A 19,821-nucleotide genomic window follows, 5' to 3' on the forward strand; every position below is an offset into this window, starting at 1 on the left:
ATTTGGGAATTTTTCCCTGGAAAATCCTGGTAAAACCTGGGAAAACATGAGACAAACTTTACTCATCGTTGAGTTCCTGCACTTTTGGCGATTATGAGTGAACTAAACTCAAATTTGGTTCGTTCTCATTCGCCGTGTATGTTTCAAACGTTAAAATTGATAAGTTCCATCATAAATGCTCATAGTTTTTTTTTTGCCAGAATGGGGGAAGAAGAGGAGTAGGCTGTGCGTCCGTACGGCCGTGACGTTTGTTTTCTTTGTCGCGTTTGAAAATTTGAAAAAAATTAAAGTTAATAATTTATGTGAGATAGTTTGTCTCGTAATTGGAGCACATTTTCCGCGATTCGAAATTCCAGTGATGACCTGTGTTATATTTATACATGGGTGCTGATCCGGTCAACAACTACCATAGATGGACCTGGATTTGATTGCCCGGTTCTGGGTCGCCACCAAAGCCGAGATTCAAGACGTTATTTTCACGAGCAGCTCAATTCCTGGCGCAAATGGCCAATCATCAGCAACGGAAGATCTTCCATTCGGAACACCACGAGTGCACGTACATCGACGGTCTGCAGGACCTACAATATCTCCCAGCTTGTTCCTGGGGCCGCTGTCAAGCCAGCAAACCCCCAACGTCCCATCGTTCAGTGCGATCATGTTGCTGAGGTAGGACTTTCAAGTGCCAGATTACAGCTTACAGCTGACAAACGTCAAATGGAAATCGGGAATTTGGTTAACATTGGAGGCAATTAGTGAGATCCTTCCATTACACTGTATTTTATATTCCATTCATTACATTGCATATTACTGTTACATTCACTCATAACCTAGCTCGGAGCGTTTGATACGGTATGTCCACGCATCCTTCCACCCCTGAAGATTCACGAAATGCATCGCTGTTTAGATATACCATGCCAGCACCATATTTGACGCGTTCCTAATGATGACGCACTCGTCTATTTTGAAAAGATATTTTTTAAAACCTTGTAACACCATCATCCCTAGAGCACTGAAACTAACATTTGCATAAGAGCAACCGTACCAGTCGTTGCCATTTGCGGCACTATTTTACTTACGCACAGCGTTTCTATTTTGGCTTAATCACTCCTCTCCACACCGGTCGTTGCTATCAGAGTCATTATTTAAGTTACCGTTTTCCACACCGGCAAAACAAACTTTTGACGTTTATTAAAAATAGCAACCGTCTGATGCGTTGCTAAATTTATGAACTCACTACTTCCCAAGGTGCGGATTGCTATTTCCCCCACCTGAATAGCAACCTCCGGTACGCAAGTAGCGTTATGGTAGAGGTTAGTAAATGTGCCTTATTTACTCATTGGTACGGTTGCTCTAAGTAACATTAAAAAAAAAATATTTAAAATAGTCGAACATTATGGAGTGCTTCGATTTAGGAACTGTACGCTGATATATGGTCGTTAGCAATTTTTTAAATATATTTTTATTAAATTTCAAATAAATTTTGTTTCTCCAAATGTACTGGGTTTAGAAATCATCTAGTAAAGGTTTAAAAATTAATTCTGTAAAAACTTGCTTGACTACTTCAGTCCATTGTAAGAACTGACATTACATTTGTTGTAAGAAAAATTACAGGGGATGTATAAAATTGACTCTTAGATTTGATGTTCACCCCGTTTCTATTACATGTTGCCATCAAAGAGACAAAGAGTGCAGACATCAAGACATCAGATTTTACTACAGTTCAAACAGCAACAACACCACGTGCCAGTATGCTTTGACTGGTTGAAGGTGTCGCAACATCGCAATGACACGTTTGAGTGTTCGGTTTTTTTTAACAGACCAAAACTCGCCTCCTCCATTAAATTTCGCACAAAACGAGGGTTGCTATTAGTAACTGGTTTGCACAGGGGGGTGTAGGTCGGTCGCAATCCGATTTTCTTATGTGACTTGTTTTCATGTTCTGCTGCAAACTAGGAAAGTAGTACGCACAAAAAGACCTGTAATTAGTGATTCAATAAGTTTAAAAAGTTCATTAATGGTTGCTTTACAGTACTTTTATTACAACTTCAAAGTTACAGCATTAGATGGTAACATTTCTACAGTTCGAACGAAATCTCGAATTTTTCTCTTGATGAAGCCCATCAGCGCCCGCACAGTGGAAACGGACACGGAATCAGCGCATTTATTCCATTTTGCCTGCATTTGCACTGCTCCGCCGCTTCGTCGAAGTCGCTGCTTTGAAATTGCCCGGGAATTTCGATTGGTCGAAATTCCGGATAATTCGGACGATGGGGACAAAATCGAGCTTGTTGGCAGCATACCACTCCAGAACCACCTTGGAGTAGTGGTAGCTGGCCAAATCGGGCCAAAAGATGCTTGCGGATGAACGGAAATACACTCTTTTTCAGGCATTCTTCGATGTAAACTTGGGATGTTGTAACCGCTTGTTACAAGATTTGTATGATTTTTTATTTGCTTAATATACTGTCACATTTTTATAAGTTATTTGGTGTTGGTTAGTAGGATTATTAAAATATTATGTATTAAGGGGTTACGCCACCCTAGGATTTTCAAAAAATCTTTTTTTTTTTACAAAAAAAGGTACTCTGAAGTGTCAAGAATCAGGGACAATTGGTTCCATGTCGAACAAATTAAAATTCCGAAAGTTATAAACGAAATTACAAAACTTTGCATCACGCACCTAAATCTGTACCTCAAACTTCAACCGCGTTTTTTTTTCGATACAACATTTCTCTCCGCGGCCCACACGATAGCATCTGCAATTATGACTCAATTTGATCTAGACTTTGACCACAGACTTTGACGATTGCATTCTCTGATTAATTATCTAGAGAAGTACATACGAACTTTTCAATTGATCAAAAAATGCAATTGTGGTAAACAATTTGAGAAACAAATTTCAGACGAAAAAACTGATTTTTTGCAAAATCAAGTCCCATTTGCGTAAAATTAAAAAAAATTTCATCTCCGTATGTACTTCTCTAGGTATTTTTATATAAAATAAGAAAAACCACTCGTTTTTGTTCTAGGTTCATATTTACGACGAAGAAAGTGTGGGCCGCGTAACACTACACGGGAAGCAGTGCCAGGAACTCGCAGTGCTGCCAACTGCCACACATGGCTTCCCCTTTTGAAAAAATACTGTAAGCACCCCTAATTATGTGTACTATAAGCCCATATAAGTTAATTTAGTATGTGACTTTATTAAAAAACAGAAAAAAAAAAATTAATGATGTTGGTGCATTTTTCTGTATTCTAGAGTGGCGTAACCCCTTAAAATATTGTCAATTTGTCAGTAGAGAATTGTTTAAACTTTAAATTGTATAACAGTAAAGTGGGGATAGGTTGCAGTGGGTGCAACTACTACAAGGAGATGCAGGCGGGAAAATGAAGAAAGGATTTTTCTGATTGGGATATAGGATGGAGGGATGGAAAAGCGAAGGGACAGAGGTCAGATAGCCCACGAACGACCCGCCATTCCTCATAACTATCCAGGCGTTCACGTGTGAAAGGTGTTGAACAGTTAAAGTGCTTGAAAAGGCCAGTAGCGAGTGGTAATATTCGAGTGTGACAATTTGCTGCAGCTCAGCTCAATTCAGGTAAATAGTTCTCTGCCCAATCTATAGCTAACGGCTGAAATAACGTCCATTCGATACCTTCACAGGACCTTTTGTATTACCATTTGGTACACACCGCCTGATCGCGCACGGGTGGGATTCCTACGTTGTGTTGATACGAAAAGAAATAAAGCACACCGATTGTTCGACCGTCCTGCCATGGCGGAGGCATGTGAGATACTGTTTATTGTTTTATGAGGTTTTGTAGTCTGTAGTATCGATACTGTGTGTAAGGTAAATGTACATATATATGACGTTGTACAAACACCGCCATTTTGTCCGTTGACAAGAACAACCGACGCGCACGTGATCCGGCTTAGCAGTCTCTAGAGGCCGCTAGGTCTAAAAGCAAAGGAACTAGCCTTCCTCAAGCCAGACCAAAAATAATAATAATCGGCAGGAAGGAATTGGTGTCGGGAACCCTCCCTAACCGCCAAGGAGGCGTTCCCCTCTCGGTAGAGTCACTCCGGCCTTGCCTGGGCTCTGCCGATGTAAGTCTTTGAGGGAAGACGCCTGGGAGGACCTATAGAAGTTTCACGCGCCAACGAAACTGCTTCCTCATCCCGCCACTCAACCAACGTTGACCACGATCGCCACACTGGATCTGGCAGAATTCGTAGCACAATGAGTCTAGCGAGCGCTCGACCAACGTCGTCCAAGCCGTCCATCTTCAGCATCAGTCGTCATCATCAGCAGTACCGGTACGTTTTTTTTAAAGAATGAACCACCCACTTTACACCCACACCCACAATAGTAGTAGTATAAACCAACCCTCTCAAACAATAGTTGTCCTCAATAAATTGAACCAACTGTGGTTCAAAGTTGCATTTTTTCCACAACTTAAATCAGGTGACAGTATTCTGCACGTTTGGTCGCGTAGCCCCTCCGATTGCCCAATAGTAAGCCAACCTTGAGACCCAGCTCGAGAGGTCCCTTGCTATTGAGAACTTACCGGGAACAGACAGTAGAGCTACGCTAGTTACAATGTCATCGTCGATGATGTGACGAATGGTTCTGTTTTCCGGTCACAACTACAAATCATGACCTTCTTCGCGAAATTGTGAAACACAACCTTGAATCTTCCCGGCACATCCCCACGTCCAGTCGCGATGTAAACATTTTGACCGGGAAGATGCTTAAAATTGAGTTTGACGTATGTTTCGTCATCGATCAAAGTGCAGTCCTTGTGTTTCGTCAAAACACGGCTTTTTGGCCACCGAATTCTGCTTCATGTGCCGGTTCGGATGTTAACTGGCTTTGTACGACTTGTATCCTTCCCTGGCAAGGATGTACCGCACCGTTTGAAAGTTGGCGTTGTACTTTCTGGTCACATCTTGGATCAAAAGACCGGGGTTGGCTTTAACGCTTGCTGCGTAGCTGACGATCCTTGGTTCCAGTTTTTTCGTATGTCCGCTGATTCCTTTTCACACTCAGGGTTTGCTTGCCGGTTTTGAGCACTCGACAAACTGTTGTTTCGGCATCTTCGGCACTTTAGCCATGTGGGAACCGGACGACTCCGGATTTTCCAGGTGTTTGTGCACAATATATTTTTTTCTTCTTTCGAGTTGCATCTGATGTTATTTCTGAACGCGATCGACTACTTTGACCAAATTTGCACCAGTTGTTCTCTATTGACTTCTTGACGCAAGATCTCACTAGTACAATCTAGCTAGTGTAGCCGTGTATAATCGATTTGTTTATTATTTTCATCCACGAAATCAGCTGTCAAAGTGTTCGACTTGACAGCGGTTTGTTTTTTTTTTTTAATTTTCAACCAGTAAAACGCATGTATTAGTGAAACTGCTCACTAATACTAACGGTGGTAGAGAACTCTATAGAAGTGTTAACAAACCACTGTCAAAGATTTTCAATTCCCAACACTAGAGGCGTGCTAACAATTTACTTTTAGTCAGCATTTAGTATCTCATTATTTTCAAATAATCCAGATATGTTTCTGACATACACAATACATAGCTGCCGATTTTATTTTTATATGAAATTTGTAACACTGCAAATTGGGCAAAATGTACTGCGACTAAATTGTATACCTCGGCTGACAATCGGTGAAGTGTGAACAATGTTTTAACAAAATTTTCGTTATTTTATAAATTGCTGTTATGGCTCGAGTGAGACTTGCCTTTGATAAAAAAACACGTCTACTGAGGATTCATATTTCTAAAAAATCATCTATCAATGAAACAGTCATCGGTCGTCATTGAAAAGCAATGCAACTATGTTCTGTCAATCTAATTGAAACTTGTATTGGCTCTGTTATCTTGTGAATTATAGCTATAACGGTCTCTTTTCTTCTCTCAATCTATGGAATTTACACGAAAACTATGTTTGAACAAAATTTCAAGAAAAGTATAAGGAACATTATGCCATAAACTACACATTTTTATATCATATGGGTGGAAAGTTCTTAGAACAAATACTTCAAAAATTTTCACTTTTTAAGATATCTTCGAGCATGAAACTAATAAAATCACTTTGAAAAGTCAACCTTTGGTAGATAACACATTAAGCTTTGCTATGAAAGTTGTTTCATCAGTTTTCGTTGTTTCAGTCACGATATACAAATATTATAAGCCGTAAATTACCTTAAAAACATAAAATTAACTTGTACCTCCTAATCATCACCGATTTTTCTGAAAATATGCACAGAAGTTCAAATATACATGACGAACAGTAATCACGGTTGACCCGGTGCATCCTGAACATTTCTGTTAAAATGAACAGGTCTACTGAACATGTTATATATATTCTTAAGAGGCAACTAACAGTCAGTCTCAAAAGGTGTCATCAATGATGATAATCAAAAAGTGGGATTGTGACAAAGGGTAACTCACTCTGCCACCTTATGTTTAACAACTCCAAAATCACAGTTCGACGCACTCCAAACACACTTCCACCAGAATTTTCTATTAATTCTGGCACCACTTCCATGACTGCCATGCGTTGCCAGATATACCGATTTATCGATACCGATATACAGATAAGGTTCCTCAGAATACCGATTTTTAAGATTTTATCCGATTTATACCGATTTTTTAAATAATCAAAATTATTATTGTCTGCCTCCAGTCGAATTTGGGAGAAATTTTGTGTGAGTGACTTGTATCTCTTTGAATACCTCATATTTTGTTAGCCCTCAAAATTCTAAAAAATCATCTCTAAAGATGTCTTATGCTTGATACTCTTTTGACTAATGTTTGCATTTTCCTCCTTTTGATTAGCCACCCCTCAAACGAGAAATAGTCGATGGCTCTTTCCGGTAATTCCTAGGGAATCGAGAAATATTTTTTAAACATTATTTAACTTCCGTTTCATCCAACTTTCCCTGGAATTTTCTTCCACCTTACCTTGGAAGCTTCTTCAGCCTTTGCTCGAATGATTCTTTCATCATCTCCTGCCAGTTTTTTCAACTTTCCTGGAACTTCAAGGATGCTATCTGATTTTTATTGCGGATCCACACTAGCTGCAGGAACATTTAATAAGTTCTGCAAGTTCAGAAAAGTCCAGACTTTTGTGTTAGTTTCGATAAATTAAAGACAGTTTCAAAAACTTCTGTTACAATTCGAAAACCCGGAAATTTCAGAAAAGTCCAGCGAACTCCAGTGAACTTAAGAAAACATCATAAACATTTTGGAATCTTCACAAGCCTAAAGAACTTCAGGGAAATTTAATGGTTCAGGAACTTTAGTGAAGCTCAGAGAACATCAGGACAGATCAATTAATTTCAATGAAATTGCTGAAATTATAAAGGAGTTCCGAGAAACTCAGGCAATTTCCGAAAACTTCAGCAATGTCCTGAGGGGCTCATGTAAATTTAGGACACGTAAGGGAAGTTACATGAACAGTAGAACATTGCGAGTACATTTTATGGGAATTTCTGTACTTTTTTAATGGCAGTGTCGATAACCTATGAAAATTAAAAAAAAAAATCGGGAAGATCAATGCTTCAATGCTGATGTTACAATAAATTCGAGAAATTTGTGAGAGCACTTAAGAGATTTCGTAATCTTCAAGAAAGTCAGGAGACCTTAAAAGATTATTAGAGATATTCCGGTGGTCACAGTCCCTAATTTCATTGAATACGATGAATTGTACCATTGTTAGGAGGAACTTGTTGCATGGTAACTTAACTATTTACTATTTAGGAGTTTTTTTTACATCGATAAGATTAAATCATCGCCAAGAAAAAACTAGCATAGCATAGCATAGCATAAACCAGGTTGTACAATGTCGTAGGTGGTACGAGCTCCAAACTGTTGTTAAGAAGGAGACCCACCTTCATCCGTTGCTGTTAGATAGTAATTTGTGATTTATTACTACCTCTTAGATAAAGAATGTGGCTCCGTCCAACAGACCAAAGCTGTCCTGGCCACGTCCTTGCATCTGATGGGGAAAGGGAAGGAATGTTAGTACGACACTTACTTAAGAGGGCTGCAGAGAACTCTATGACCCCTCATAAGCGCCACGGAGGGTACTAGGGAGGGTACGCCCAAGGTTATTAATAGTATGTGGAATAGTAGATTAGAATGAAGATTCGCGTTTGGCCTAACTCCCACTGTCTGGCAGTGGCATTATGGATAAAATCTGCCTGCAATCATTTCTTATGACTGCAACAAGCTTGAACCCGGGAGTTAGAAGGTGACAGCTCTACCGCAGCTACAATAGCCCAAGAACGCAAGCTTTCCAAAGCTATTTTCACACATGTTAAGCCCCGATCCAATACATAATCGATGCAAATATACACCATTGATAATGTACTGAAACTTTCAATCAAGCAGTAGTGCAAAACTTGATTGACGCGTATTTAGTAAGTTTAAAATGATCGTCTTGAATTAGATGGGTATTTCCTATAGAGGACAAAGGAACGAAAAGGTAAATAAACTTAGCTGAGCGTAGCTACGCGTACACACTACGAAAAAGTCATGTAAATTTCCGTGCCCTGAGGCCGGCACATGCAAGCGGCCAAATGACATAAGAATTGGTTGAAAGAAACGAGAAAATCCGAGGGGGAAGACAGTGAGAAATTAAGAGCAATCCAGAGTAACTCTGAGGAACTCTTTTGCTCTCTGATGAAAGCCGGTGATCTATTCCGTAGCTACACGTAAATGCTGTAAATTCATCGGAAAACATGCTAGAAAAACAAACAACACGCAATAACGTTGCTGTTTTGATACAAAATAAATGGGGCTAGGGGGGCGTCTGTGTGAGGTTTGGTGGAATAGTTTGTACGTTTATATTTCCCTGTTCTAGCAACCGAAACCCTCACAGGATTCATCCTCAAGTAATGTTCCTACTAAGCATCTGGATGCCCAGTGCTACGATAGCAAGATCCCGGTCAATTTCATTGCAATTGCAAAGAGGAAAGCGCCCTGCAGAAAGCCATCATCAGAGTGATCTTAGGAAATAGCCAAAACTTCATTGAACTGGTAGAAAACGAGATCATTTCCATATTTAAATATTGCATCCATTTATTTTCTTCATTCATTGTTTTCGTTTCGTTATCGAACTGACATTTTCATGGTTAGATTTCAAAACTATATGCCCTACTAATTCTGTTTTCGTCACAAATTAGATCAGATCCAGAGCAAACCAGAGTAGCTCTGAGCAACTCTGTATAAAAGAGGTACTCAAATGAAAGCCGTCTTCCCCCCGAGAAAATCAATTCAATCAAACGTACTTTTGGACGAGATGCGTATGTATCGGTTTGGGAACACTTAATTTTACATGACATGTTTGTTTACGTTCCATAATTTACTTCAAAGATGGATTACGTCTCGTGTAAAAATAGTTATTTCCAAAGGCCCAAACGCAATGTAGACGGAAGCGGAACGAAAACGGAAAGTTTGACAGTTGTCACAAATGACATCAAGATGCCTAACCGAAATCGATTTGATTTTAACTAGTTTTCAATTCGACAAGTAGCCTTACTCAGATCGGGCTTTTCCGCTTCCGCTGTCATTGCGTTTAGGCCTTAAGTGTGTAAGTTAGAATAGTCGGCACCACATGCAACGAATAGGAATTTGAAAATTTTTACTAAATGCACTTTTCAATATCCTCTCTGTACTTTCAAATTAACACTTTTTAAAAATGAAATTGTAAACTTATAAAATTTCCACTAGAACGAAAACGACGCGGCAAAACAAAAACACGTCATTTTCGCAGCGCGGCCTACTTCGATCTCAAAAATATAAATAATGATAAATCTACATATTTTCTCTTCTGGATAAACCGGCAACACGACTAGTGGAAATACCATACACTTATAAAATAAATCACATTACCGGTGGAAAATATCCATGTGAATTTCACATAACTTTCATATGATCCCATAATTGGATATTGCTCCACTAAATCACATGAACGTTATGTGTCCAATGAAATCTATATGATTTCTCATATATAATTTCTAATGCTATGTGATATTCAGGTAAAAATCATTGTTTTTGTTTTTGAAAAAATACTATGTGCGTTCCTAATAGAAACTAAGTGAAAACTTTTTTCAGTGTATGTTCGGCCATATGTTTATGCTGATGTTTACAAACAAACAGCACACTGTAGCTGTGCGTGACTTTTATTTAGTCAATATAAGCTTCCAGTTGGACACACTGCTGAGCGCCGCCTACAAAAGGTACTCTCCCAAATTCTATGCCGCTGCCTGTCACCATTTGCAAGAGAGTTCGTGAAGCAATGCCAAGAGGTATTCATGGATGCCCGCGCTACCACGGACCAAATTTTCGCGATTCAGCAGGTTCTGTATGTCTTGGATTCAAACTCTCACTCTTTTATCAGTCATTTGTGGTCCTGAAAAGGACCGATGGAAAAAGGAAGCTTTAAAACTAGTTTAGAACAATGCTGTGGAAATTTGTCCTCGATGTTCTAGGAGATGATAGCGGTGCGGAATAGAAATATGTATTAGGGAAAACACATCAATCACAGAATCTGAACCTACCGGACGGTACCTACGTTTAAGCTTTTTGATGCAAATTTTAAGCCTGCCAGATACATCACGCTGGCAGCATGGCAAGCGAACATTCAATGAAAATTAGCTCTTAAAAAACAATCATTTATGGTGGTCCCGAAGAGAACCATTTTGTCGTGATGGTTGAGTAATGCTGAGCTATTAGGGTGTTCAACACGGATGAGGCTGACGAGCTGTATGTTGTTTGGAACGAGGGTGACACGCTCGGCATAGATGGCCCACAGTGGCCCACGACGAGCAACTGAATCCGATCAGTGGTTGAGGGCAGCCTTGATAGCTAGCTGCTTACGGGGAGCCTTTCGTTGTGTACTGGAGAATACGACCACTCACCACACGAGGTGATTGAATGAACAGCGCTCGGTGAGATCGGATGGAGTTCAATTTGGAAATCTGTGTTAGGGAAAGCGCTTTCCTCAGGTGACCATTTTATTATCATAGCAACACTTGCACATTATTGCAATATTCAATAGTGGCATTTTGAAAAATGATAAATCCTTAATTTTAACAGATTCGTAGAAAAATTTCCTATCGATTTGGGTATTCAGAATTAAAATCCATCATCTGTGGATCAAAATCAGACCACTTTCATGCCACAACCGACTTTGGATTCTGAAATTGTACTGCCAATGTTGCCTTAAAAATATATGGGATGTTAGATTTAAACACATGGGAACGGTCATCCGATTGATGACCTTGACAAATGGCCAAACTTTTTATCAAATTTATGGTAGTCCTGAAAGAGACCGTTTTGTCGTGATGGTTGAGTAATGCCGAAGACAACAAGTCAAGAAGACTGGCAAATCTTCCATTTTCCACAGGTACAATGGCGTAATCTGTCGCTCAAAAGTAAATGCTTCGAACGAATTTGATAGCAAAGATTACATTCTCAGAAGAAGGGTTTGTGTATTTGCTCATTTTTCTATGCGTTGCTTCCACCTTCACTCAAGCGCAGCGCCATTGTATCTGTCGCTTGGATTCTGGCAAAGTTGCCATTTTTTTTTTGATTTGCTGTCTTCGGTAATGCTGAGCTATTAAGGTGTTCAACACGGATGAGGCTGGCGAGCTGTATGTTGTTTGGAACGAGGGTGACGCGCTTGGTATAGATGGCCCACAGCGACTCACAGTAGCGGTGAGGCTTCTTCCTCCTTCTTCGGTGTGAATGGACGCTCATGTGGGATGCAGCTCGCTGCTTGCGGACAGCCTTTCGTTGTGTACAATGTTCAACGCCACGCGCCGAAAGCACTGCTACTGCTGCTGACGACCGACCGGACACCTCCACCAAACACGGTGATTGAATAAGCACCGTTTCGTAAGACAGGATCGAATTCGATTTAGAAATTTGTGTTAGGGAGCGCGCTGTTTGCAGGAAATTGGTGATAACTTTGACCAACAGTTGGACATTTGTGTAATTTTCAGTAGTGACCTATTGAAAATTAATAAAGTGCTCAATTTAGCAGATACTCCAGAATTAAAATCCATCCGCTATTGACAGAGTTATATGTGGTCAAAACCGTGGCGTGGCGTAACAAGGCGAAATGGCGCCCATGGCAAGTACTGAGATCGCCCCCCCCCATGAAAATGTACTGAATCATTGAAGTATCAACCGATTATCTTTAACCTATAAAAATAAGTATAACCACAAAATAAATCACATTGTATATTTTCAATCATGTATATTAACAATCATGTACATTAGAAGAAACTGACGTCTGCGTCCGTTCTAAACGTGTATCTTCCTCGCCTTCGCTGCGGCAAAAGCATCGATAATGGAGTTAAAATCAATCTTCTCGACCTCTTCCCGTTCAACACTCAGCAAAGCAAGGTCGCTCAACCGATCCTGTCCCATGGAGGCTCGAAGATAGTTTAAAATCAATTTTAATTTGCTGAAAGATCTTTCGCAGCTCGCAATCGAAACAGCAATCGTTAATAAGATCTGAAAGGCGATTCGAAGATTCGGGAACACGCTCTCATCTCCGTATTGCACGATGAACAGCAGAACATCTTCAGGTCGTGTTAGTTTGACGTTCGTCCTCGTACTGATCATCATTCTGAAGTCCAAAATCTCCTCGTACAGCTGCTCACCATCAACATCACGGTTGTAAGTCTGGCCGAAGTTCTCGCACTTTGTCTTCAAGATGTCCCTGCTGATACCGGTACATAATCCCTCGACGTCGAGAAGAAAGCCAAACTTCGCATCAGTGTCGTGCAAACGAGTGAATCTGTCCTCCATCTCGGTGTGCAGGCGGTCGATCGTCTCCTTCATAGCTCGTTCGATTTCCTGCGTTGTTTTCAATCCAGCATCTTTAGATGTTTCACCAGCCATTGTCTTCTTTCGTCTTGGTCGCCTTTCCGTCTCAACCTCCCACTCTTGACAGAGATTAAGCCCAACCTCCAGAGCTTTACTCACTAGTCTTTCCCTCTCGTTGTAGAAATAATCTCGTAGGCTTTCCAGGTCTAACGCGGCATCGTGGAAGTTCATCGCCGGATCTTGCAACCTTTTCTGGACTCGGACACGTTGGTCCAAAATCCAAGTAGGGTCAAAAATTCAGGAGTCAACATCCGGTTGTAGAGCTGCCTCGCTTCGCTCCGTGTGTCTGTGGTCTCCGTGGCACCATCCATCATGGCTTGAAGGACTTGGAGTATCTCGTCGAGGTGGTTGTTAATGGGCTTCACCGCTTCCACCCTTGCGCTCCATCTGGTTGTTGACTCCGATTTCACAACTTTAGGAACAGCAATCTTGAGTTTTTCCCAGCGCTGAGTCGAGGAGAAAAAGAATACGTAGAGAGCTTGAATGGTCCCAAAAAAAGTCACCATCATTACGTCCTGTTTGGCTGCGTTGACACCAACCAAGTTGAGTGAGTGATTGTCGCAGTTCACGAAAACTGCCAGGTGATTCTTCTCGATGATCCTTTGTTGAACACCACTTTTGTGTCCCGCCATCACAGCAGCGTTGTCGTAGCACTGCGACCGGCAATCCTGGAGGTCCATACCGTCTTTCTCCAACTGGCTCAAAATGGTCCCAACTAAGCTCTCAGCGTCTTTCATGTTGATCTGGATGAATCCTAGAAAAGATTCTGCAACACGTACCGTTTTCTTTGTAAAATCCACGTCCACATATCTAACTACTTCTGAAACTTGCTCACGGTGTGCTTGATCAGGGGTCGAATCAAACATGATACCAAAATATTTCGCTTGACGGATCGTTTCGAGCATATTTTCGCGAACAATAGACGCCATCAAATGGATAAACTCGTTCTGTGTGGCTGCCGAGAGGTAAGAAGTCGATCCGGGACGATTTTTGGCATTTTTGAGGTGCGCTTGCATGACAGGGTCGAAGGCGGCGAGAAGTTTCAGGAGTCCAAGAAAATTCCAGACGTTAGAGGCGTCGTCCGACTGGAGGGATTCTCGGTGTCCTCGCAGAGCCAGGTTTTGCGTCGCAAGAAACTTGATGCAGTGAATAAGTCGTTCCAGGATGTCTCGCCATTTTTGTTTCTCCACATCAATCTCTGACTGCAGCTCCACATCGATCAATCCTTTGTTCTCGGCCAAAGTCCGTTCCATTTGTTTCCATTGAGTGAAGCATTCACGATGATTCTTCGACATTTCATGAACAGTCATGCGCTCAAGTGCTTTCCAATGATTGAATCCGCATTCCTGCTCCAAACTCGACTGAGGGTTTGATCGAGAAAAGAGCAAACAGCAGATGCAGAAAGCTGATTGCTTTGCTGGAGAATAAACTAGCCAGGACCGAGTCACCTTCTCCCCTTTTGAACCAGGATTTGTTCATCGACCGGTTGTTTGTTGGTGCAAACGGCCCCTCGTCGTTCTGGAAATAGGTGAAACCCAACTGGACTATTTCCACTCTCAGAGAATCAGCAACCTTGACTTTTCCGGCAGCACCGTGGAATTCCAGAAGTCCAATGTCGTGCATATTGATGACATTTGGAATGACGGGTCCCCTGGGATCTTGAGCAGCGTCGCCAGCATCTCCAACCGTGGAACTGGCAGTGTCCGGTTCAGCGTGATCTTCAGTGGTTGCGGTGGATCTGTCTGATGTTTGGTCTTCCGGCTCCATCTCTGATGCATTAGAGTTCAAAGCAGCCAAACTTGACGACGATGAAAGGGGATCTGTAGGAGCGGGCTTTCCGAAAAAACTCTTCAGAAGCTGACTTGACTTTTTGGCTTCCTCTGTCTCCAACTTGCGCCTTTTCCGCCCCTCCGCACCAGACTCCTTTTTCTTTACAAGCGTACGTTTCATCGCCGTTTTCTATACGCTCTATAATATGCATATGTTTTTGATTAGACGAATAATTTTCAAACCTGACATTCACGAACTACGACCCTTATTATTCTTACCTCACATTTAACTAAGTTTTAGGTTGACTAAGAGTTATTGGCGTTCTTGTCGAGTGCAGATGACAATCTGAAGCAAAAGTAACAGCGTTAGTGATAGAACGAGGATATTACGGAAGTAGTTGGACTGTTGGACGTTACTGTACACAACGTTTTAAAACGTTAGATAAGATAAGTTTAAAAACGTTTTCAAAACGTTCAAACCGTTTAAATACAATGTGAACAAATCAAAATGTTTGATTTTCAAGTTCATAAAACTTTTTCAACACGTTTATGTAAAACATTCTCATATCGTTATTGACTATCGTTCGACTACATTTTAAACGTAGTTGAAACGATTTAAAAACGTCAGTGAGACATTCTTCTCACATATATGGTATTTCATTATCACGATAATACCCAAACATAAATACTTACTTGCAGACATTAATTAACAAACATACTTCATGATCAATTGATTACCTCGGAGCTGAAAAGCACGACGACGAAAATATGAGTTTCTCTGCTGTTTTTATTGAAGCGACATCTACATGAGAGGTCGGTATGGTAGAAGCCTTTGGCTCACTGCTTACCCCCAGTTACGACTGCTGGTATCAACCGCGATGCGGGAGATTTCAAACCGCTTATAAGAATAGGATCACAAATCTCGTTAGCTTACGCGCTTACAGCGCATTGCGGACTGTCAATTTACAGTCACGTTGGAGGCGAACCAGCCTAAGGCTGAAAGCCTCCTAAATAAAGCTAAATAATAATAATAATTTACAGTCATAATTATCAGCATGTTAATATTTATGAGAACAGTCGATGGAATACTGAAAAAATGAGTTAGTTTTTTTTGCGATAATTTTTTATGACCTTACAAACTAAATATCCGCCGATCAGCGAGCCCGGCGGGGGAGCAATCCGCCCAAACGAACCTTTCCGCAACGTCGGGCGCCGCTCATTCGCATCGGGCGCACTTTTCGTTTTCCGTGGGCGCGCTACGCGCCCAAATGTCATTCGCCGCGGCGCCCCCTCGACTGCGAAAATTTCTAGATATCATTAGAGTGGGTTTTTTTGTGATCGCTTTTTGCGCCCAAAATGGTTTTGTACCCAAAAAATTTCCGCAGCCAAGGGCAAGTGCCCTACCCTAGTTACGCCACATTACAGAACCTGACCACTTTTCGTGATGCGGCCAAATTTGGATTTTTGAAATTGCAACCTCGAAAGCCGAAATTCTACGTCAACAAATTGGACTCTCAGCCAAGGTTGCAAAGACTCATTTCAGCTAAAACAATGTTTTTCTAAATTATGAAATAATTAGATGCCATGATCAAATTTTGAATTGGTAGGATACAAGAAGAGGTTGCAAAGAATGTGTTTGACATATTAAACCTGTTTATTTCACTTCATGAGAGTCACAATCAGCGATTTTTCACAAACTCACTCACTCACTCACTCACTCACTCAGCGATCAGCAAATCGCTGATTGTGACTCATAGAAAGCAAAATTTACAGGTTTTATGTTTCCAACGCATACTTTGTAACCTCTTCTTGTAAGTTACAAGTAAAACATGCCATCATACCATCTGTTGGTTTTATTATTCCGAAAAACATTATTTTAGCTGAAATGAGTCTTTGCAACCTTGCTCTCAGCAAAACCGAAAAGTCGAAGTTTTGTGGATTTTTGGGTCCAACTTTATGTCTTGATGTCTTTTTTAAAATATTTTTGCACGTATTTTTTTTTTTAAATAGAAAAAATGTGTTTTTTAGATTTAGAAAAAAACAAAACGTAATTTTTTTTTTTTCGTAGTGGTAAACTTCCCTAAATGTGAGATTAGCGTCTATAAGGCATTTTACGAGACGTTTCGAGTCAGCTGTTTTTTTTTTTCTGTTTACCTATTTTGACGTTTACCAGCGGGCCGATTTGTTGACATCAGTTGATGTTTATAATTTGTACAGCGAAAGTTCTTCGGTGGTCTCAGTTTTTTGTAACTGCAGTTGCTTGTAGCGTTTTACAATGGGAAAAACACGATTTAGATGTTGTGTACCGGGATGCTCGGACAAGTGCATAAAAGGAAAGCAAGGAACGGATAAATTCTTTCGTTGTCCCGATCCAGATCGCTTAAGTTCGCCTTTCTTACGGGCACAAGCAGAACTGCAACTCGATGCTTGGCGGAAAGCAGTTTCCGAATATTTGCCGTCTACTGGTCGAATTTGTAGCAGACACTTTGTATCAGGTAGGTGTGTTTGATGAATTAATAATATGAAACATCCTGTTACAATAATCTTGTAATAAACATTGAAATGCCCATCTCCATTGTAGGTCGACCTGCTCAACCGGCATGCAAAAGTGACATTGATTGGATTCCCGTACTTTTGCTCCCAAACAGAACGTATAATGCCGTTCCGGAAGAGGCATTGGGAACGACCAATACGGCCACCGACTGCAAGTTCGAAAATCCAGATAAATTGTACGATGGTCACAAGTCCGCATCCGGAGCAACTGATACCGTCAAGTTTGTTGAAAATAAAGAAAATGATTCGGACGCTTCCTCATCATCTTCCGAAAGAACCCTCTCTTGTATCTCAATGCATAATGGTGTAGCATCATCAAAATATAACTTTCAACTTGTCTTTCGAGCTGTAGACGCTTCTTGTTCATCTTCAGAATGCACTCTCTCTTGTGACGGTATGTATCTTGTTTCATGAAAAATGAATTTTGTTAAAAATGTATGTGATCTTTTTTAGGGGATGATCAGCTTCCTCTCGATGAGCAGCAGTTACTTTATGGGAATCTGTCTAAAGGAGGTGGTGATGACCCTATTAAGAGACGCAAACAGCAGACACGTAATATGGCAGTTCAAGCAACACCATTCGTTAGAAGCCATTTTACGCAGACCGTGTCAGCTGAAAACGACGATCCCACCACAGATAATAAAGCTGCTCAGGAGGTTAAGCGATTGGAAAAAATCATAATGCGACAAAGCATGGAAATGGAAGATTTAAAAGAAACCATAAGACGAACGAAAGTTGATATGCAAAGCTTGAAGGAGAGACCATTGGATATTAAATATTATACGGGACTCGACAACTATCATGTTGTAGAAATTATTTTTCGAAGCATTGAACCATATATGGTTGCCCCGTTAAATCTGACTAAGGAGCAGGTTTTTCTCATGACACTGCAGAAGCTTCGATTTGACTATTTTTACAAATCACTAAGTATTGCCTACGAAGTGTGCCCAGCAACCACCTCTAAATACTTTCTTTCAACTATTTACACTTTATACAAAACATTTCATAATGTTGTTCACTGGCCGTCGAGGGACACCTTAAGAGAACATACTCCTCAGTGTTTCCGTGATTTGTTTGGAGATGAAACTTCGATCATAATTGATTGTTTCGAAATTCGTGGTGAGCGATCATCAAACCCCAATGGTCGGATTACAAAAAAGGAAACACTTTGAAATATTTGATTGGAATAAGTCCAGCAGGATGCGTGATTTTTATTTCAAAGGGTTATGGAGGTAGAGCTTCAGACAAATATATTACTACAACGTGTGGATTCTTGGGTGATGTTATAATGTGTCTGAGGGTGATGTTATAATGGTGGATCGTGGATTTCTTATAGATGCGGATATTAAAAAGAAAAATGCCAGATTGAATCTACCAGCTTTCAAAAAAACAGGGGCTCAGCTAACAGCTTTAGACGTGGAAAATACCAGGAAAATTGCAACCGTTAGAATTCACGTCGAACGAGTGATTGGACTAATCCGTGCGAAGTATCAGCTATTGAAGGGACATGTGCCAATGACCCTGATCATGCGAGAACATAACGGGGTTATGGCAATGGATATGATAGTGTATGTAGCATCGATTCTCGTCAATATGTGTAAACCCATAATTGATTAAAACCAAATAGGACAAAATGTTCTATTTGTCCACACTGTTTCTTGTATTGAAATAAAAACAATTCAAAAATTTCTTCAAATCAACTATCAACACATTCTGTACATTTTCAGGACGTCTGCATTATTCTCGCTTCCTTGTAAAATACTTTCCCATTAGCTCAGGTAATACCACAGCCTTAAAAAATATGTTCGCTTTGAATACTGCTTGCTTCCAGTACTCTTCATCTTTTGCTACCTTGATAAGCACATCTTCCTGTTTGGTCCATACGTAAAAGTACCCATAGTCAGCTTCGGTTAGCATAATTTGCGTCTGAACTTGCGCATAGTAGTCGTGTGTTGTGACAAGCTCGAAACCATCTGCTGTTTGTCTAATGTAAGGCTGCGGCTTCTGCGAGAGCTTAATAAGAACATCTGTCTCGTCCTTAAATTTGAAGGGACACTTAATTTCAAGGGGAATCTTTCTGCAGCAACCACAAACCAGGAGCCCATCAGGAGATGCAGCTATCTCAGGATGTTGTTTGCTTATTATCAAACCCGTTTCGATAATAGAAGCGTCTGCGTGATTTTTAATCAAATAAACAGATAGCTTGTTTAAAGTGACTTTTTCCATATTCTTGCCATAACGCGTTGCTTGTGTAGAGAAATACGTTGTGTCGGGATAGCAAATGGCTTTTAAAAGTGACAATGATGGAGCGTCTATTTTTGTCGATACAACCTTTTTTAAAATTGATGCAGTAATTCTTCCAATACGAAACTTTTTCCACAGGTCACATTTCCATTGTCCTCTCGTTTTTGTCTCAACTTGCAATTGGACTTCTTCATTCATTGTCTCTCGCATTGTGTCATACAAATCACCAGCATTAAATCTCAGTCGTTCAATAGACATATCCATTAGTGTTTCGTCGTACAAGTCATTGAGCAGCAAGCAAGATTCGATTTCGTTCTCCTGAGCATTCTGCAAGCA

The 19,821-nt window shown here is 40.6% G+C and overlaps 1 protein-coding gene across 1 annotated transcript in view; it reads right to left on the reverse strand.

The window, feature by feature from the left end:
- The window catches only part of LOC135708171 (potassium voltage-gated channel subfamily H member 4-like), a 205,885-nt gene that overhangs the window by 46,679 nt on the left and 139,385 nt on the right, over positions 1-19,821 (reverse strand). The window lies entirely within an intron of this gene.

The sequence above is a fragment of the Ochlerotatus camptorhynchus genome, unplaced genomic scaffold (genome assembly GCF_037179485.1).
Source record: "Ochlerotatus camptorhynchus isolate MF236.1 unplaced genomic scaffold, CSIRO-AGI_Acam_v1.1 ptg000328l, whole genome shotgun sequence".
NCBI classification, from domain to species: Eukaryota; Metazoa; Arthropoda; class Insecta; order Diptera; family Culicidae; genus Ochlerotatus; species Ochlerotatus camptorhynchus.